The sequence below is a fragment of the Musca autumnalis genome, unplaced genomic scaffold (genome assembly GCF_047663935.1).
Source record: "Musca autumnalis isolate F117 unplaced genomic scaffold, ASM4766393v1 scaffold_1, whole genome shotgun sequence".
Taxonomy (NCBI): domain Eukaryota; kingdom Metazoa; phylum Arthropoda; class Insecta; order Diptera; family Muscidae; genus Musca; species Musca autumnalis.
The window spans coordinates 278,855,132-278,878,570 of NW_027411644.1; positions in this window are offsets into that span (position 1 = coordinate 278,855,132).

Below are 23,439 nucleotides of genomic sequence, written 5' to 3' on the forward strand. Positions count from 1 at the left end.
TAAATCAGCAGACCACCTGATTTTATCACCTCTGAACGCCGCACTTTCATCAATCATTTTAAAGCTAATTGGCCGAGTTCCAGAGAGCAAAAAGGACGTTCCGAGGCATCGTCACTGCTGCAGCTGCTCTGAATGAACCCAGTACTAACCCCAGTGCACTGAACCCAGTACCAACCCCAGTGAACCCAGAGTCTGGGCGCTGGTACTGGACGCTAACAGGTTGGCCTGTGAGCATAAGCGGAACAAGTGGTTATTGGAACCGGAGTAAGTGAATTGTGAGCAACGGTTTTCTCACTCTCGAACCCTGGAAAGAAGGTATATAGGACCTTAGTCACTTTTGGCGTCGTTACGCTGACTGATTGGAAAAGGTGCGCATGTTATGGCAATATACAGTTTGTCGAGCAACCCGGCAGTGATGGGGGGAGAAGATTACTGCGTCGAATTAGATCCCTTCCTGACGAGGATGAACCACCTCAATGTTGGATGATGTTGAGAATGTCATCAGGAACACTAAATCATCTATAGCGTTGCGCCCTGATGGAATCTTCATGGTAGTCTGAAACAGCTGGATGTGCCGGGAGTGGATAATCTAACTAATGTTCTCAACATGTCGCTAGCCTATCACATCATTCCCGAAGTCGGGAAAATGGGCAGGCAAGGAGAATCGTACAGATCGATTTCGCTTGGGTCGCTAGTAGCAAAGACCCATGCTAGAGGACTAAAGCTCTCTCCAGCGTCAGTTGCCGATCATCAGCACGAATTCCGTAAACAGCACAGCACGACAACAGCGCTGCACATCATATCCACACCTCTTTGTTGAGGACTTAACCAGAACAAACCGTGTGGTAGAACAGGGATAGTTCCGCTTGACTTATCAAAACTCTTTCCCACCCTGCTACGCTGTTTTGGGACATTGAGCAGACAATCTTCCGCCAAGTTTGAAACGTTGGATAATTAATTGTATGTATGTCCAAGAAGTTCAAGCCCCCTATAGTGAAACTGGGAGTTTCCGAAGGTTGGGTGATATCTACGGAACTGTTTAACCTCTACCTCTCCTGTATTCCGTGAATGATTGCACGATTTTGGCGTCAGGTACCTTCTCCGATGTCACCTGTGTCAGGTACTTTCTCTGATATCACGGGAGGAATATGAAAATATCCGCCACTAAATCTACGGGTACTCTGTTTACCACATTGATGGCAGAGGTGGGAACAGAGTTGAATATCATTGTCGATGGTAGCAGAATTCCGACCCAAAATTCTAGGAGTCACAGTCGCCAGCATGTTCATGCCGGCAGAACAATAGTTCGTCCTGATAAGCCATGCGGCGCCAGTTTGGTCAGCGAATATAAGTGCAACGCGATGGAAAATAGTCGAACTTGTAAGAATGCCGCCCTGAGAACTGTAACTGGGGGCCTCTTCAGTGGACCATCTACATGAGGAGACAAAGATTTTTTCGGTGCTCTGGTGTTACCGTGAGAACCATCCTAATCAATTTATGGTGGATAGGAATTCCCTTTATCCAGGCATGTCAGGAGGGATCACGAGTAGAGCATTTGACAAATGTCCTTTATTGATCGTTAACCACCCCTATTGTAGCAAGGATGCCTTCCAAATTCTTCCAGTCCTATGCGTCCTAGTTGACCAAAATCATTATTCGCCTTATCCACACATATCATTAGAGGACAGAACTAGAGCAGACCGTGCAATCGAATAGCCATGGTTGTTCTTGACTTAAAGAGTAGACTCCCCTTAAAGAGTAAATTCCCCTCGGTCATGGCGCTTCTGGCCTATTATAATCATGACCACAAAGACTACTTTCTCGAATAGCGTTTTAACTGCGCTTAAGCGAAAATTTTGAACTTTTACAAGGGAGGTGACCATTATATAACATCTTGGAACATGAAGTACGTATGGACGCAATATTTCGATTTGCAAAGTTGAGGCCAAATCGGATACTGAATTAGTGCTCATTAGTCATTTGGGACATTGTACTAGGAATTATATCAGTGAAATCAAGACAACGAGGACCACCTGCAAAAATAATTCTTAAACTACCTTTACTCAAAAATACTCGATCTTTATCCATTTCCGAAATTGATATAAGTTTTCGAGAGTTATGGTGTTAACCAGTCTGTCTGGCTGGATAGACTCTAAATTATCTGAAACGAATTTGGTGTCAACATATGTGGGGCTTTAAGCCATTATTCAAATGAGATACATTTAGCCACTAGCCTTAAGGTATAATGCCATTTTGCAGCAGTCAATAATTGTCGGTAATGGTGCCGTTACCAGATCTAGAAACGCACTTTTAGTCTCCACAGCGGTACATGTTCAAATATAAATGTTTGTTGGGTTACTTGAACAAAAAAGCGTTGCGTGTGGCTATGATTTTTGATGTGGTGACAATATTTTGACTGCGGTCACACTTTCCATTTATGTCGTCGATTTTTAAGCAGATGAAGAAGAATTTCAAATTTATTCACACACACCCAGCTGTAAACGCCTGTAGTAACTGGTGTGCGGACATCAAAACTAACTGGCCAGACTGCTGTTGGCTGCCAGTTTTATGGACATGGTCATCGTCATAGTTGTCTTCTTCGTCTGCCTTATCTGCTTCTCTAGCAAAACAAACGTTAACATTTTTTAAACACTTTAATGGTTCATTAATTTATGACCCTTCAAAATAGATCTGAGAGTTGATGCACAACACATCACAGCAGTTGGTTAGATCGATATGTAGGTATGTGGCTAGAGTAGACGAAGATGAAAAAGGCGAAGCAGCAAAGAGGACATAACCTATGTTTAAATGCCGGTTTTTCATTGGAATGGAATGTGGATGGCAGCTTGTTAGTTATCGTATGGTTTCCCCTCTCGGCATTCTTCGAGGGTATTTAGTCGACCAACCGTGCGACAGACATGCATTTCACACCAATATCTCTTTTACGATTAGGAACTATTTGTCAATGCCGACCAAAACAACAAACGCATCAACCAAACATATCAGCTAACAAACATCGTCAAGCAGATCATTGACCACACCACCGTTAACGCCAAAAGGGGTTTATGGAGTTACGGATATGCTGTTTAGCTCACTGTAAATTCATGTAATTAAAAGCATTATCATGTCATTATAAAAAGTGTTTATTTCGTGGTTGAGGGAAACCAAGAAAAAGGGGCACTAAGGAGGTTCTGTATTTTGGGTTTTGAGTTTCTAAGTATTTTTCCCATCGTTGCTGTAGATAGAGGGGAGTTCAGGTGAAAAATGAAATTCAAATGATGTTCATTGAGAAAGTCTTTCACAAAATGTAGTGGTGCAACTGAATGAAGATAAAAAAGAAGATAAGTTAATGTTGAAAATATCTAAACGAGTAAACGAGAAATTCATTAGTGGGAATAGGTAAATAAGTTCACAGGAAACTAAGATGCCAAATTTGTGTGTACGCAACTTTTTGCAGCGGAACACATAGTATATGTATGTATATGTTCCTTGTGAGACCTCAAAGGAATATATCTAGACCTCTATCTTATGGTGAGGACCCAATGTCAATCAGTCCAAACAACCGATTATAGGCTTTTACATGTGAAAGCCCTAGACTTATCTTGTTCCTTTGTTAATCTCAAGTGGACACTGACCTCTCCGTGGTGTCACTTGGGCCGTTCACCCATAAGCATGATAAAAACTTGGATTGGGCTAGTAGCCCACCCCTATAACAACATCGTGATATGAAAAAAAAAACAAAGAAAAAATCATCTGAATTTGACAACCCCTGAAAAGGTTTTAAGGACCATGATTCACCTGGAATGTTCGCACTCTTTATAGGGATGTTGTAATTTAGGCATTAGGGATGTTGTAATTATACCCTACACCACTATATGGGGAGGGTATTATAAGTTGGTTTTGGCCAAAAAGTTTGTAACGCATCGAAATAATGGTCGTAGACCCATACTTATATATACCAAAATGAATGTCTCGACGAGCTGAGTCGATCTGGCTATGTGTGTCCGTCCGTCAGTCCGTCCGTCCGTCCGTCTGTCCGTCTGTCCATCTAAACCTTGTAATCACGCTACAGGTCGCAATTTTGATCGGATCGTCACGAAATTTTGGATGTTGATTTGGGTCCCGGAGGGGAAGAAGCCTATTGATTTTGGTGATGGTCGGATAATATATAGGGGTCGGAATGGGCAAAAAACTTATGTGGATAAAAAGACAACGTTTTTTTCCAAAGCGAATATCTCAGCTTCTATACGGGGTATACCAAAAGCAAAACCTGACAATAAAAGTAGAAAATATCACCTTTCTAATGATGTCAAGTAGGTTCTCGTAGGTGATCAAACCACGAAGATATCACAATAGTCGCAAATAAAACCCAACTTTTCATTTTTGCGATTTTAATTACAATGACGATTATCACAGCTTTGGTTGGGGACTTTCCAAAAGCAGAGCCTGGCTATGAAAGTAGAAGATCCCATCTTTACAACGATGTAAACTAGGTCGGCGTAGGTGACCAAATAACGGAGATTTCGCAATAGTCGGTAATACATCCCATTTTTCCACTTTTTTGGAAATCACGCTACAGGTCGCAATTTCATCATTTCATACAGGTCGAAATTTTTAGGGTTAATGGGGGTCACACAGATGAAGAAGCCTATTGATTTTGGTGATGGTCAGATAATTTTTAGGGGTGGTAATGGGCAAAAAACTTATTTGAAGAAAAAGACAACGTTTTTTCCTAAGCGAATATCCCAGCTTCAATATGCGGTATACCAAAAGCAGAACCTGGCCATAAAAGTAGAAAATATCGCCTTTCTAATGATGTAAAGTAGGTTCTCGTAGGTGATCAAACAACGAATAAATCGCAATAGCCGCTAATAGAACCCAACTTTTTATTTTTGCGATTTTAATAATAATGACGAATATCACAGCTTCGGTAGGGATCTTCCAAAAAACAAAGTCCGACTATGAAAGCAGAAAATCCCACCTTTACAGTGATGCAAAGTAGGTTGGCGTAGGTGGCCACATATATCACAATATCACAATAGTCGGCAATACATCCCATTTTTTCATTTTTTTTTTGTAATCACGCTACAGGTCGCAATTTTGATCGGATCGTCACAAATATTTTGGCGGTTAATGGGGATCCTACAGAGAAAGAAGCCTATTGATTTTGGTGATGGTCTGATAATATTCAGGGGTCGGAATGGGAAAAAACTTATTTGGAGAAAAAGTCAACTTTTTATTTCAAAGCGAATATCTCCGCTTCTAAAAGGGGTATATCAAAAGCAAAACCTGCTAATGAAAGTAGAAAATATCACCTTTGCAACGTAGGTTGTCGTAGGTGGTCAGACAACGAAGATATCGCAATAGCCGCTAATAGAACACAACTTTTCATTTTTGCGACTTTAATAATAATGACGAATATCACAGATTTGGTTCGGGACCTTCCAAAAGCAAAGTCTGACAATGAAAGTAAAAAAATCCCTTCATTACAATGATGTAAAGCAGGTTGGCGTAGGTATCCAAATAACGGACATATCGCAATAGTAAGTAATACATCCATTTTTCCACTTTTTTGGAAATCACGCTACAGGTCGCAATTTTAATTGGATCGTCACGAAATTTTTGGGAGTTATTGGAGGTCCCACAGAGGAAAAAACCCTTTAATTTTTGATAATGGGCGGATATCATTCAGGGGTCGGAATGTGAAAAAAAAATATTCTGTAGGAAGTATATCGAAAGCAAAACCTGGCAAGGAAATTAGAAAATATCACCTTTACAACGATGTGAAGTAGGTTGTCATAGGTGGTCAAAAACAGAGATATCGCAATAGTCGGTAATGCATCCCTTTTTCCATTTTAGTGCAATCACACTACGAAATTTTGATCGGATCCTCACGAAGTTTTGGGGGCTAATGGGGGTCTAACAGAGAAAGATGCCTATTGATGGTTGGCATACATCCCACTTTTCCATTTTTTATTTGGGTTGTACTGTCGATGCACTCAAATTCGTTTCAAAAAAATTGACCTGTGTTAATGAAGACATTTAGAGCAAAGGCGCTAAGCTATCCCAATTTTAATATTTTGAATTTTATTAGTGAAAAGCTTATGAACGGGGGTAGTGGTGTAGGGTATTACATAGTCGGCCCCGACCCGACTATAGCCTTGGCTCACTTGTTTACACGGATACGGCGGATTGGTAACTCACTATATTATAGCTGTCATGACATAAAGCATGAGTTTGGTTGCAGATATGTAGTTGGGCGAAGGTTAAAATATCTCCAGCTTCACCCCAGTGAATGAAAGACTTGCTACAATTCGAATAAAAGAAAAATTCTTCAATGGTAGCTTTAATGGCGTTCATGCTCCCACTGAAGACAAGCACGAACAGACCAACGATTTATTTTAGGAGCGCTTAGAAGAAACATATGACCGTTGTCCTACCCATTACATTAAAATTATTCCAGGTGATGCCAAAATTGGCCCAACAATCGGGCAATTCAGTCCCCACAGTGAAACATCTGGAAATGAAATAATGATAGACTTCGAAGCGGCAAAAATATCGTATTTAGATTTAAACATCACGACATTCATAAGGGTATCTGGCTGTCTCAGGAACAAAAAAAAAAAAAAAAAAGAAAAGAAAAAAAATTGATTACGCTGTGATAGTTGTAAGACATCCACCGAGCATGTCTGATGTACGATCGTTCCGATGTGCAAACATAGGCTCGAGCCTAGGAAATAAAGTACGAACAGACACAATCCAGAAGTTGTTTCTATAAAAATGTGAAATGAAACATTTTATAAAGGAAATAAATATCAAATGAAAAAAAATAATACAAAATATTTTTCATTTCAAATTTTCATAGAACAAGAATCCAGCCCCTGGTCCCAATAACATATCAGCACAATGGCAAAGTATTGCCCACTCAATGCAAACAGCCGCAAAATACATACTTGCTTAGCAGAGACCTCGACCAGGAATGTCATGCTACTACCAAAGAGAGGAATGCGTCATATATGACTAGTCTACAACCAATAGAAACACGTAGCGCACCAGAGAGGTATCTGGGGAAACTTCTCTGCTGCAGAGAGGGTGTGAAAAAATCGAAATGTAAAGGAGTCAGAATGAAATTCGAAAATTCGACCAAAGAGTGAAACAACCAACACGGTACGCCTGAACTAAATTTAAATGAAAGATGCTTTCACCTGGGAAGTTTTTGTGGATTCCGAAACTACAATGTTCCTAGATGTTTTGTTAGGTTTTCAGGATTTTGGTATGTGGAGAAACTTCTCTTCCGCAGAGAGAGTGTGAAAAAATCGAAATGTAAAGGAGTCAAAATAAAGTTCGAAAATTCGACCAAAGAGTGAAACAACCAACACGGTACGCCTGAACTAACTTTAAATGAAAGATGCTTTCACCTGGGAAGTTTTTGTGGATTCCGAAACTACAATTTTCCTAGATGTTTTTTTAGGTTTTCAGGATTTTGCTTGAAAACGACAGGTCTTATCGAAATGGGACTAGGAGAAAATCTTATATCTAAGAAAATTCTCTACAAGATCGGCTTTAATAATTTTTTCCGAGGGTGTACTATTTGTGAGATATATAAGTTTAAATTTGAACATTGCACTAAATCCATCGCCTGCTTCCAGAAAATGCTAGTTACAGGCAGGCGATGGACTTAGTTTAATGTCCCAATTAAAACGTACATATGTATGTATATATGTCAAAAATGGTAACTGATACAGTTAGTGTTCTGAGGATATGGTAGGATCACTTTCCAAACTGTCGGTATCCAATATTAGTGAAGACAACAAAGATACCAAAAATTATATCTCAGAAGATGGTATTGAATGTATAGCGCCGACCAAGATGAGACAAAGACAGCAATAAACAGGCTGAAGAATGATTAGGCAGCTTACCAGCCGACCTGTTATAAATCGGAGGCCACTCTGTTAAGGTATATGCATCAGCTAGTTTGCAAGGAGAACTCATACCCGACGATTGGAAACTGAGTATCCAGAATCCCGTTCACAAGAAAGGAGTTAAGACTATGTACTCTAAATAAGGCGACGCGCAACGCGTCCATAGAACATAGCGCCTATAATTTGGGGTAATTAAAGACTTCGTGTAACTCGACACCGCCATAAATTTTTTTGTGTCATACTAGAAGAATATTATTGGCTAACAGATGCTACTTTGGCTTATGTACTTACTTTCTTAGCTGGCTCATTACAGAACATTTGTTCCATAGACCGACCTAAGAAAAGATCTCCAATTCTCTCTGTTTTTCGCTTCGCTTTTTGGAATACCGCGCCTTTTCATTTCTTCATCCACTTGTATGCTCCATCGAAGCTTAGGCCTCCCGTTTCTGCGTGCACTGCCATGTGGCATGTATTCATACGCCTTTTTAGCGGGCTCATCATCGTTCATTCTTATGATATGGCCTAGCCAACGCAATCGTTGCATCTCGATACGTTTAACTATATTCATGTCTTTGTATAGCTTATATAGCTCGTGGTTCATACGACGTCAATATTCACCGTCAACGCAAATCGGCACGTAGATATTTCGAAGACATTTCCTCTCAAACACACCAAGCACTGCCTTATCTGCTTGTGCAAGTACCCATGCTTCGGAGCCATACATTAGCACGGGCAGTATCAGCGTTTTGTATAGTGTTATTTTTGTTTGACGAGTTGTGGCTTTGAGGCCAATACAATTCTTCTTCTTCTAATTTCACAACTGATGTTGTTTGTTGTGTTTACGGCAGTGCCGAAGTCTTTAACTACCTCAAAATTATAGGTACCAACTTCCACAGTTGGTCCGAGCTCTATGGACGCTTTGCGCGTCGACACCATCAATTTGGTCTTTTCGCCGTTTACCGCCAGACCCACTTTCGCAGATTCTGCTTCGACCTTCCTAAAGGTATCAGTTACTTCCTTTACTGATCGTCCTATGATGTCTATGTCATCAGCATAAGCAAGTAACATGTGACTATTGGTGTAAATTGTGCCATTTCTTTTGACATTTGCATCTCGTATTACCTTTTCCAGCAAAATGTTGAATAGGTCACAGGAAAGGCTGTCTCCTTGTCTGCAACCTCTTTTGGTACTGAACTGTTCGGAGAGGTTCTTTCCAATTATAACTGATGACCTAGTGTCAGTTAAAGTCATCTTACAAAGTCGAATGAGCTTTAATGGGATACCAAATTCAGACAAGGCATGGCCTGTTTTATAATCGACAAAAAGGTGAAAGGTGTCGATCTGCATCTCTTGGGTCTTCTCAAAAATTTGCCGAAGTGTAAATATCTGGTCAGTGGTGGACTTGCCAGGTCTAAAGCCACATTGGTATGGTCCAATTATTTCGTTGACTATTGGCTTTAGTCGTTCGCACAATATCCCTGACACTATCTTATAAGCAATAGGGAGAAGACTTATGCCCCTATAGTGAGAGCATACAGTCTTATCTCCTTTCTTGTGGACGGGACACAGGATGCTCAGGTTCCAATCGTCGGGTACGCGTTCTTCCTGCCAGATGGTGCTAACTAGCTGATGCATACACCTTATCCGCGCGTCGCCTCCGGTTTTAAACAGCTCGGCTGGTAAGCTATCGGCTCCTGCTGCTTTATTATTCTTCAGCCGGTTGATTGCTGTTTTTACCTCATCTTGGCCGGGTGGTATACATTCTATACCATCTTCTGGGATTGGCACTGTGGTATCTTCGTCGTCTTCGCTGCTATTGGATACCAACAGTTTTGAAAAACGTTCTTTCCATATCCTGAGTACACTATATGTATCAGTTACCAAATTACCTTGCTGGTCTCTACAGTAGGATGTGCCTGTATCAAAGCCATCAGTTTGACGCTTGACTCTTTGGTAGAATTTTCGGACTTCATTCTGGCTCCTGTACATCTCGATTTTTTCACACTCCCGCTTTCCCATCTCTCTCTTTTTCCTGCGGAAAAGACGTTTCTCCTCTCTCCTTTTCTCCCTGTATCTCTCTCGTGTGCTAAGCGTTGCTACGGATTGTAAAGTAGGCCTATATTCCGCATTTTTCTCTTCGGTGGCAGCACGACACTCCTGATCATACCATGGATTCCTTGGTGGAGGTCTCTGGTATCCAAGTATGGATTTTGCGGCTGTTTGCATGGAGTGGGCAATGCTTTGCCATTGCGTTGAAATGTTACCGGGATGAGGAGTGCTTTGATTAAGCAATTGGGCTAGTTGAGTGGAATATGCTGGGGCTATGTGATGTGTTTGCAGCCTATCGATGTCCAACTTCCGCGTTGTGTCTGTTCGTGCTTTATTTGCAACGTTTAGACGGCTACGTACCTTTGCTGCAACAAGATAGTGGTCCGAATCAATGTTTGCGCCTCGGAACGATCGTACATCCAACACGCTGGATGAATGTCTTCCATCTATCACAACATGATCAATTTGATTACTTGTTCTTTGATCTGGAGACAGCCAGGTGCCCTTATGAATATCGATATGATTAAATCTAGTACTGCTAACTACCATGTTTTTTGCAGCTGCAGTCTATCAGCCTCATACCATTGTCAGATGTTTCACTGTGGAGACTGAATTTCCCGACTGTTGGGCCAAAGATATTCTCCTTTCCAATTTTGGCATTAAAATCGCCTAGAACGATTTTAATGTCATGGGCTGGGCAACGGTCATAAGCTTCTTTGGTCAGTGGGAGCATGAGCGCAAATAAAGCTGATGTTGAAGAATTTTGCTTTTAATTGAATTGCAGCGAGTCTTTCATTCACTGGGGTGAAGCTGGACCCTAGATGTTTTAACCTCCGACCAACTATGAATCCGCAACCAAACTCATGCTTTGTGTCATGGCAGCTATAATACAGTGCGTCACCTTTAGGTGTTGTTGTGACGCCTTTCCCGTTCCATCGTATTTCCTGTATGGTAGTAACGTCGGCCTTGTACTTTTCAAGTGCATCTGCCAATGCGTAAACTGCTCCTTCTCTATAAAGAGTGTGAACATTCCAGGTGCAGATTCGCATATCATGGTCCTTAAAACGTTTGCGGGGTTCGTCAACTTTAGAGAGGTTAGTTTTTTCATAGTAGTATGTTTTTTCTAGGGGAGGGTTAGTAACCCGACGCCCAAACCCAAGTTTTTAACGTTCTTATGGGTGTACGCGCGGCACTACCATTAACGCGTGTTAAAGGCAGTTCCCCAGATGACACCACGGGGAGGTCGGTGTCCACTTGAGATGAAAGAGGGACCAAGATAAATCCTGGGCTTTGCCATGTTAAAGCCGGCCAGGACCGTTCCTTGGTATCTTCCATCCCCTACGTCACCCCAACTTGATCTAAGTTCAGACCAAAAACACATGTGTATAAAATTTCAGCCGTGTAGCTCAACTCATTCGGAAGATAGCGTGAATACAACAGAGGGACGGACGGACAGTGCTAAATCGACTTAAAATTTTACGCTGATCAAGAATATATAGATATACATATACTTTATAGGGGCCAACTTAAAAATAACTGGAACATATACGTGGGTGTTCAAAAAGGATTTACATTATCTTCTACAATACTAGTAGTCAATTCAATATTTTGATTGATAGAAGGTTTGGAAAGCCCCGGCGGACACACACAAACATAAGTCGCAAAATGAAAAATGAGCAAGGTTTTCTTCTTACCACCATTAACTAAAACACCAATTACTAAAACTAGGGTGCACGGCTGTTACAGGTAACTAAATACATATTTACAACTACAGGTCTCACCTCAAATACATGCCACAATCTTCAGTTTTAAGATTGGATTACAATTACACCACTACCAACGCCATGGCGATTCACAATAACATCTCGTCTTACAAATTCTGTTTATTTTATAAAAGGGATAAAAATTACCTTAATCTCTTTTGGCTCGAGTTTAAAACATACCACCGTTCGGTAATCTCTTGCGAAAACAAGATCAGTTAAGCAAATCCGGCCAACAAGCAAATCTTTGAGCGAACAAAAGAAGAGCACAAAAACGCAAAATGATATTAACAGTGGCACAAACAAAACAAAAAACGATGGCAGATGTTGGCTTATTGATATAACCAAACATCACACACACAGAAATCTTATTAAAACCGCAAACAATAAAGAAGAAGCTAAAGTAGAGGAATACGGGAAGGTTCACAACTGTGAAAGCCTTTTTGACTCTCATGCTGAAAAAGAGAGAACTGAAAGATAGGCGAGATCTAAGAAATAGTTTGCCTGATTACTGATAAAAGAAAAATTAGATTAGAATGTCTATCCCTAACTAGATAAGTAGGGCAATTGTTTTATGGTGAGAGAGGGTTAGTTTTTTGTTTAACAAAAGATTTTGCATGTGCAAATTTAGCATTGACTTGACTTAACCTGACTTGGCATTAACTTTGCTGAGTCAAAAATGTTAACCGAAGTAACGAAAAACAAAGTGGTACCTAACAGTGTAAAGACCGCTTGGCATTGTAAAGATAAAGACTTCTGATGATTTTTCAATAGGCCCTCACCATTACATAGAGATCTAGAAATATTCCTTAGAGGTATCATAAAGCTTACTTACCTAGTTTGCCCTCTTCAGAATAACAGCCCTAAAATTCGAACTAACAAACGATTTTTCCATTCCTCTCTATTTGCGGCTTTACTTTTTATACCCTCCACCATATGATGGGGGTATATTTAGTTTGTCATTTGGGTTGTAACTCCTCCAAATAATCATTTTTGATCCCACAAAGTATATATAATCTGGATCAGCGAGCAATTCTACTTCGATTTAATCATGTCCGTCCGTCTGTGCAAATCACTCTAGCATCCGAACGGATTGAAGTAGGTGTTTAAAATTTTGGTAAAATCTGTTGTAGGTATGTAGAACTTTTGGTATTGAAAATGGGATATATAGGTCCACTTTTTACTATAGCCCCCGTATAATGTATGTGTTATTTTAATGAATTTTGAAGGTATTAGGCCCATTAGTCCATTGAATTGCCTGCTATTTGGTATTTTGTGTGTTTCAGAGGCTAAAAGAAATTTCCACCAAAAATTATAGGTCCACGTTTTGATACTGCCGATTCTTGGTATTTTGAAGGTTTTATCCTTATTTGCTTACCGAAATGGTGGAAGTTTAGTATTTGGCCTTCTTTGGGGCTACAAAAATTTCCCATAGAAATTTGTCAGTGTAAGTTCAAGTGTTCATATAGCTCTCATAGAACGGTACCTTTCGATTTTCGGTATTTTCATGTTTTTAGCCACATTCTGAGACCATATCTGAGAATTAGATATAACATGGCATTTAGGGTTCTTAATGGCCAAAACACGTATCTACTAAAAATCATGGACATAGGCCCATGTTTTGGTATTTGAGGTATTCGGACGTTTTTAGCCACATTACCTATGATTAGGCATTTAGTGTCCTTACCTACAAAATATTGTGGACACAGGTCCAAGTTTTGATATAGCCGCCATATAACGGTACTGACCGATTTCAGGATATTTCACGTTTTTAGCTACATTTTCATAACGAATTAGGTATAATTGGTATTTAGCATTCTTAGAGGTCAAGAAACTTACCTTCCAAAAATTGTGGACATAAATATGTCCATGATTTGGTATAGCCGCCCGAGTTGGGGTATTTTGGAGTATTTTTATACCCTCAGCATTTGTGCTAACGAGGGTATATACACTTTCATATGGGCAAAATGTGCTTCATCGTAATAATGGTGTGTAATGGACCACAAGTAGGTTTGGACGAAATGTGTTTCAGACAATTTGGAGTTGATTTAGCCATGTCCGTCCGTCAGTCTGTCTGTCTGGCTGGAGCGCACGAAAACTCTCGAACGGAACAACTGATTCGGTCCAAAATTTGGCTTTCGTAATATTTGTTCTAAACTTAGTTTTAGTTCGAAGATGAGTTCCGGTACCTCCCCCACAAAACGGTTGGTGGGAGTGACCGATTTGCTCCATACTTTACACATTCTAATATATCGACCAGATATAGATGAGGTTCGAATATGGACTATATTTGTCCACTCCTTCCGGTACCTCCCACACAAAATTTCGGATAAATTCACTGTAAGACCTGCTCTCGAATCACTTTAGTTTTTGTTGAAGCCACTTCAATTATAATTGTTCCACAATCATCCCATACGAGACAAGGGAGACTTCTCTCTTACCAATGAGTGCACCGCGATTCATATTAGCTCAATGATAAGGGACCTACTGTTTATTGCCGAGTCCGAACGGCGTGTCCTAAGACACCACTTGTAGAGAAGTTTTTTCATGGCTGAAATACTCAGGAAATGTCGCCAACATTACTAAGGGGTATTTTGCCACCGTTGGACATTTTTGATGTTGCCGGACCGGGGAATCGAATCCACGAACTTTAGTGTGGAAGGCGGGTTTGCATACCATTGCACCACGGTGGCAACCGACAGTAAAAGACCAATTACGACAGTAAATGGTTTTTTCAGGGGCAAGTCTATACTTCTTGAGAAAACAGCCCGAAAGTTGTAAAAACCCCTATGACACCATATGTAGTGGCTGAAGAGCTCGAACCGAATACTGCGTTCGTACTCACTTTGGATATTATAATATTTCTTCGAATATTAGATGAAATTCGAAGCTTGTGCTTATAGGCCCACTCCTTCCGGTAGCTCTCCCACAAAAGATCGAAAATATTCGCTAAAATGGTACGCGCGATTTCTCATATACGTAGCAACCGATGTGGTCCAAACTTTGGATCTCTAAATATTGTCGAAACTTAGTTTGTGTTCAAATTTGGGCCCTATCTGTCCAATCCTTGTGGTACCACCAACACAAATGTTCAACATTTTTGTGTGGTTAAGGGTCTGTTCGAGAATCCTTTGGACATTTTTACCGAAGGTTTTCCTAGTGGACCTGTTTACAGCGATATTATGTTTTTCGTAGGCTAGTGTGATAAAAAAGCTCTATCTATCGATATCCCCGCAAATTTTCGAGCTTTAATCCTATCCATACTTTTGTCGGTTCATACGCCCAACATTTTGAAAACCCCCCTAAATACATACGTTTTTTTCGGGAAAAAAGTATTTCAACCCACACAGGCTGAGAGTATATCTCCGGACTTTGACGGTTGTGATCTCAATATTCCACCGAAATGGCTAAAATTTGGTATTTGGTCTTCATTTGAGGTATTAAACGTTCCATATAAAATTGGTCGGCATAGGTCCACGCCTTCATATAGTCCCTATAGAACGTACCTCCCGATTTTCGGTGTTTTGAAGGTTGTGGCTCCAATATTTCGAAATGACTAAAATTTGGTATTTATTCTTCATTTGGGGTATTAAAAGTTCCATATGATATTTGTCGTTATAGGTCCACGCCTTCATGTAGATCCCATAGAACGGTACCACCTGATTTTCGGTATTTTGAAGGTTGTGGCCACAGTAATTCATCGAAATGGTAGAAATTTGGTATTTAGTCTTCGTTAGAGGTATACAACTTTCCCCCTGAAATTTCTCGGTACAGGTCCACGCCTTAGTATAGTCCCATTAGAACGGTACCTCCCAATATTCGTAAATTTGGTATTTAGCCTTCGTTGGGGGTATTCAACTGTCACCTCTATATTTGTCAGTATAGGTCCACACCTTCATGTAGCCCCATAGAACGGTACCTCCCGATTTTCGGTATTTTGAAGGTTATGGTCTTAATATTTGACCGAAATGGCTGAAATTTGGTATTTGGAGTTTGTTGGGTTCCACGTCCTTTAGGTAGCCCCCAAAAAGGGTACCTCACAATTTTCGTTCTGAAGGTTGTGACGTCAATATCCCACCGAAATGACTGAAATTTATTATTTAGTATTCCAGAAGAAATTATCAGTATATGTATGTCCAGGCACATTCTCTTAACCAAATATCGGAAATTTTGTATTTAGTCTTCTTTCCTCCCGAAATTTGTCGGTATAGATCGACGTTGTGATATAGTCCTCATTGAACGGTACCTCCAGAACTGTGGTATTTTGAAAGTTAGTCAAATTGTTTTATCTAAATTGCTGAAATTTGGTATTTAGTCTTCTTCGTAAACGAAAGGAAACTAAATGTTCCATTTTACTTCAATACAACTCGTGGTGGAGGGTATAGCAAGTTCGGCCCGACCATTTTTGAAGTTAAACTACATTTGGACAAAATATTAGAATATCCAAAGTTTGGACCATGGACTAAATCGTTACTCCCTTCAAAAGTTATCGTGCGCATTATTTTTCCGAACAACTTTCGGCCATTTTCCCAAGAAGTATGGGTTTGCCCCTTAAACAGCTGGTATCGTCGTAATCGGGGTAGCTAGTAGAAGTTGTTACAACAAAAATCAAAGCGGTTCGAGAGCAGGTCTTAAACTGAAACTATCTGAAATTTTGTGTGGGAGGTACCCGAAATGACAGCTAACATCATCTATGTCTGGTAGAAATTTCACGATGTGCAAAGTATGGACCAATACTCCCTTCAAGACTTATCGTGTGCACTAATTTTAGGAACATTTACGAACTTAACGGCTTTCTTACTTTTTACTAGCGCAACGTCCAACCCAAGTTTTTAACGTTGTTATGGGTAAATGCGCGGCATATATTAGCACGCAACCTTTAAAAGTCCTCAGCGACGCACACTGGTCGAAACCACTGATCTAGCGGCGCTAAAGTAAAAAAATCGAACTATAAAATTGCGAAATATTTTCCATTGTATCGATTACAGACACTTTGCGGACAAAGATTTTGGTTTTTCATTTTTGTTGTTGTAAATATTCACTCAGTTATTCACTATCAAATACAAGAGTTTCTGTTGCAACAGATTTTTAAAAAATTTTGCAAAAAAGTTATCTTCATATTTGTTTCAATATTAAATAAATTCGTAATGAAACTGGACAAGATTTATTTTTAATTAATAGCAGAGAGTGTGATTTAAATTATAAAAATTAGTTTGGGGTCTGGAGGTACTTAGTTATATAGCAATAAATTTTCAAAAAATTCAATTTTTTAGTGTTTTTATGGGTTGTACGCGCTTGTTTCATAGAGTGCATCTTGTAAACATGGCTGAACTTAGGTTCGATTATTTTTTGGGGAATGAAATTGGACTCTCCGGATACGGAATAACCACATTAGGGATGCAAATATTTGCAAATCTTTTGATGACTGTATTTTTAAAATAAGGGATTTTGCATGAAATTCATACAAATTAAGCTGTGCATTTGTATGGAAGCTAAATCACAATATGGACATACCTTGAGAAATGTTTGCACGGAGGAGTTCTATCCCCGGAGACACTATAATACCATATTATAGCTAAATATGTTATTAAATATGGGATAACAAGTAAAAATTCAACGAATCGGGGGTACCATAAAAGGGGCTACATCGAAACATAAATCAGTGTTGAAAATGTTTTGTAAGAAGATTTTATATGCAGTGAGAACACGGAATGCAAAATTACAGCCAAGTTGGTTTAAAAATGTAGTCATGATATTCAAAATACCTTAAATTGGGAGGTACGGTTACATGGGGGCTATATCAAAACGTGCACCTATGTCCATAATTTTTGGTGAAAATATTTTGTGGTCACTAGGAACCCTAAGTACCAAATTACAGACAATTTGCTACGTAATTGTGGCTTAAATCCTCAAAATACCTAAAATCTTATGGTACCGTTATATGGGGGCTATACCAAAACATCAGCCGATATTGTTCATATTTGGCCCATTATTACCCACAGGTACAAGCTGAGTTTGTGCCAAATTTCAGTGACGTATCTCAATTCGTTTGCATGTTATTAATTTCGCTCCGCTAGATCAGTGCTTTCGGCCACAGTGCGACGGGGAGGTTAGTGTCCACTTAAAATGAAAGAAGGGCCAAGCAAGTCCTGGGTATTAGCATGTTAAAGCCCGTCAGTGCCGTTGCGTGGTACTTTTTAATACCCTACCTCACCTTAAAAAATGTTTACATTTTCCAATAGACATACTGTATTTTACGTTCTCTGTACTTTCCTTGGTAATTTGAATTTGTTTTTCAAGTACGATTCTCCGTTAACGATCTTCCGATCTTATTTAGAAAATGCAATCCAATACAAAGTATCTAATCGATATCCGCTTTGTTCACATTCACAGACAGATTTTTCTCGTGATGGCTTTTACGTCGCGAGAAAAAAATCTTCACATTGATACCTCAGAACCTTTGGTACAACGATAAAAACTAACAATGGTGTGGTGTAATGTTTGTCCAACGGTCATTATCTGACAGGCATTCCAGTTAAGTCTCATAAATTGTCATCTGTGGGGCAGGGGAAGTGAAATGTTGCGACAGGAGCAACCACAGCAGCCGCATCAACATTGTATGTTTGTTGAATTCCAAAGAAATTCCTGTGTGTTTGCTTGTTCGACATGAAACATCAGTCGCCATCAGTCTCAAAAGGTTTTTGTTCTTGTTTTTCTGCTCGATATCTAAGGATGGGTAGTCGTAATGTTGAATGAAATGATAATAGAATCGAAAGGCGTACCAAAGGCAATGTCATGACACAGGTAATGCTACTTATAAGACAAAAATGTGTCAAATAACTAAACGGTGAACGAAATGGGTAGCGAAGGTTTGAATGACCACAAAATTTGTCGCCATAATAGACGTGAAATAGTGTACATCACAATGAGAGCAATGTGATCTACCTCAAATTAACCCAAATAATTGCAAAAGTATATAGAAGAATAGTATCGCCATTTTTCGAAGTTTCGTGTTGTAACTATTTAGGTCCCCGGCAATATTACTTATAAACCATTAAAAATTTTAACACACTAATATCTCAATAAAGGTGTCTGGAATATTTCAGCCATGTAAAACTTCTCTAGAAGTGGTGTCGTAGGACACGCGAAGGTCTCCCATGTCCATTAAGGGATGATTGTGATTATGTTTAAATTTATTTGACAAGTAGAAAACAATTAAAAAATCGCTAAGTTCGGCCGGGCCGAACTTTTTATACCCTCCACCATAAACTATTCTGAACTAAAGTGGAATGGTCACAATTTTAAGTGGAGAAGTTTTTCGAGCGCGGATACAATTTTTGGTTGAGCAATTTCGTGACTGCAGGGCACACCAAATGTCAATTTACAGGTAGTATGTTCAAAAATTATAGCTACAATTTTCAATGTACCGAAACTTGGCAGTTACCGTCATATGGGGCTTATACAAAACAAGTGAAAAAAGTATCAGTCGGCTTTGCCGACAGAGATATGCCCTCAGCATATGTGAATTGAAAATTTCATCTACGGTCATATCAAATACTGGCTACAAAACCAAAATTATTTTCCCCCAAAAAATATGTATTTAGAAGGTATTCAGAATTTTGTTGCCATTTTTTGACATTTGAACTTGCCGATAAAAATACGGATTAGGATTAAAACTCAAGAGTGGTCGATAGATATCGCGCCCACTAGTCATTTCAGTTGGTCACCCTATAACTTAAACTTTTGTACCACTATGTCAGGACTTGCCCACGGTAGTATCGGTATAAATTTCCAAAAGACCTTCGAACATACACTAAACTGCACTTAAACAAAAATGTTGAATATTGTGGTGAGGTGCCCTAATGATAAGACTCATCGGAACATTTTTGAAGTTAAACTACATTTGGCCAAAATATTAGAATATCCAAAGTTTGGACCATGGTCTAAATCGGTTACTCCCTTCAAGAGTTATCGTGCGCATTATTTTTCCGAACAAATTTCGGCCATTTTCCCAAGAAGTCTGGACTTGCCCCTTAAACAACTGGTATCGTCGTAATGGGGGTAGCTAGTAGAAGTTGTTACAACAAAAATCAATGCGGTTCGAGAGCAGGTCTTAAACTGAAATTATCCGAAATTTTGTGTGGGTGGTACCCGAAGAAGTGGACCGATAGGGTCCATATTGATACCTCATCTATGTCTGGTAGAAATTTCACGATGTGTAACGTATGGACCAATACGGATACTCCCTTCAAGAGGATAACTCTTCTTCAAGAGGACAACTCTTGAAGGGAGTAACCGTATTTGTCCATACTTTGCACATCGTGAAATTTCTACCAGACATAGATGAGGTGTCAATATGGACCCTATCGGTCCACTCCTTCGGGTACCTCCCACACACAATTTCGGATAATTTCAGTTTAAGACCTGCTCTTGAACCGCTTTGTGCACTAATTTTAGGAACATTTACGAACTTTTCTGGGGAAGGAAGCGGAAGGTGTGAACCGATATAACCCATATTTCATGTTCGAACTAAGTTTGGACAAAATGTCACGAAAGCCAAATTTTGGACCGTATCGGTCGATCGGAGAGTTATCGTGGACTTGGCTAAATCAACTCCAAATTGTCTGAAACGGATGTCGTCGAAACATACTTGGGGTCTAAGACCATTATTTCCACGAGGCACATTTTGCCCGAAAAAGCCAGATTTAAAGTCAATACAAAAAATATTTTCTAATTTTTTTGTTTCTAATTTTAAATAAAACAATTCGAATTACAACTGGAATAATTCGAATTACAAATGTAATAATTCGAATCGCAAATCGAATAATTCGATTTACAAATAAAATAATTTGAATTACAAATAGAATAATTCGAATTACAAATAGAATAATTCGAATTGCAAATAGAATAATTCGAATAACAAATGGTCTAATCGAATTACAAGATAAATAATTCGAATTACAAATGAAATGTTACGAATTACAATAAAAAGTTTCGAATTACATCTAAAAAAGGTGTAGACACTTTTTTCGCTTAAGCTCGCCTGCTAGCCTATTGACTTTAAGAGTAAGTTTCCTAACTCTTAGGTATTCTGGGTTCGTACAACGACCCTCTCACGTTCATTTACTGGCCCCGTCGCCTTTGCTAAGAAATTTGGCCTGATTTCGGGTATTCAATCAGAAAATATGTTTCGAGCGGCTGGAGCAGTGATGATGTCCCGGAAAAAATTCTCTCAGCTACCCGAGGATCTGAGGGAATGGAAAGCTGGCTCTCTGAAGCGGTGATTTGTAAATTCTCTGAAATCTTATCCATCATCTTTTGAATGGTTCAGAAGAGTACGGCGATCACAGGTTACGAAGTTGGATGGTCTGTTTACAGAGGGAAATAACAGGTTGCCAGGACTCAGCATTTATCAGACAGGGTGCCAAAATGGCGATGTCTGGCGAGTTGTGCAAATCTCCTCTTATCTCGTAGAAGCCTCTTCGTCAGCGTGTGAAATGTGGAGTTACAATTTTCTAGGCCAGCGCAGGGATACTGGTCATTGCCAAGGACAGAATACCAAAGGTAATGATGAGCATTTAAGTCCGCTAGCAACAGACGACTGTTGCCCTCCAAAAGTGAACCCTTGCCAATCAGCTTTTCATGGTTTGGAAAAAAACCGTAGTCAGAGGTTATATGCTACCTGACACGATGATGGGATGAAGGTCTGAGGTAAAGGATATTAATGGGTCATTAAAGACAAGCTGAAGCGAGATATGTCTATCTCGTCTATCTCCTCCTCCACTTCTTGTACGAAAAACGTTGTGGATTACGGTGACCATGATGTTCTTCCCACCGACGTAGCCAGGGGGATGCCCGGGCTCACCCGAAATGGTAATTTTTTTTAGAAATTTGTTGTATATTTTACTCACAAAACATCAAATTTTGTCCGTTGGGCCCCCCCGAAATGGTGTTGAGATGCATTTCTGACTACGTCGCTGGTTCTTCCGACTCATAAAGTCTAGGATTTCTCAGACTTTGTTGAGGAGACCGTTGCAATTGAATTGCGGGAGTGATACATTTTCCGGGCGCTGAACAATAACATGTGGCCTTAGATGATCCGTTTGTTGTGAGTGGGGAGACTGCGGGGGTTTCTCGTATTACTACGACGACGAAGGTGGAAACACGCTGGGAAATGAATTATATATCCCTGATGCTTGTAGTTATAAGGGTGATTGGAAACGTCGATGTAGATTGATGGTCGGTAATAGCGATGTTGATTGGTGATCGGTAGACAACGGATTTTATGCAACCCCTATTTTTGGCCCGATTCATGTCAAATTTTGGGACTGGGTATATATTTGGCTTCTGATTAAATTGCAATCGAAACATATGACCTATGCAATATTATGCAAAATGCATAAATTTGGCATATGCAATAAATAATATGTGCATATGCAAAATTTATGCATTTTATATATTTTTTTATGCAACAAATATTTCAATAATAGGTATAAAAGTGTTTGTGTGTAAATTTTTTTTGTTTACAATTTTCTTCAGACAAGTCAATAAATTAGAGAAATGTATAACCACAGCCACAACCTTCAAAATACCGAAAATCGTGAGGTATCGTTCTATGGGGGCTATATAAAGACGTGGACCTATACCGACAAATTTCAAGTGGAAAGTTTTATACCCCCCACGAAGACTTAATACAAAATTTCAGGCAATTCAGTGTAATGATGAGGCCACGACCTTCAAAATATCGGAAATCGGGAGTTACCGTTCTATGGGGGCTATTTGAAGATGTGGATCTATGCGGACAAATTTCAGGTGTAAAGTGTCATACCACCAAAGAAGACTTAGTACCGAATTTCAGCCATTTCAGTGGGATTTTCGGGCGACAAATCCTTGTATATATTTTTGCATATGGTTTTGCATATGCTCATTTTATGCAAAGATGTAAAAATATGTCAAAATATGCACGATATGCAAACTATGCAAAATTTTCTGGATCAAATTCGTTTTATTTTGTGATAAAATGAGTTTCTGTCTAATCCGATTTTCTCTACGAGGATGCTCCATATATGCATTTGCATAGGATTCCGCTGTCTAGGAATCGGTAGTAGCTATGTGACTGATGTTTGGGAATAACGATGTTTGTTAATGACGAAATATGTCGTGATGATTGGGAACGACGAAGTTGATTGACCGTCGTGTTCTATGATTTAACGTTGATTACTCTGTACAACAAAGTCCATTTTTTTTTTCAAAATGAGGGGAAACACTGAGTAGATTATGAAAGTAGAGATAAAAATATGAGACACGTGTATCGACGTTTTTAACGTTTATATTGGAATGTAACCAAAGTAGGCGGGGCAAGTTCCGCCCATTTCTAGTTTTTCGAAATATTCGAGTTATGATATCTTGGAATCCTTGCATTTTAGGTATATCGTGTCTTTGGCAACTTTAAAGAGGATGATGTGGGGAATATTTTTGCTAAAAATGTTAACCCTCGAAAATCTTTCAAAAACTCATTTAAAATGTGATCATATCAAATATTCTACACAATTGTTCGCCATAAAATTTTACTATATGTCTCAGAATACACAAAATCTGTAAATCTTATCTAAAAATGAAAAACACGTTTTAGGGTTTAAGTCGGACTTCATCTGAGTTTATTCAAAATTGTCTCACAAACAAACCATCATTTTAGAGAGATGACGTCA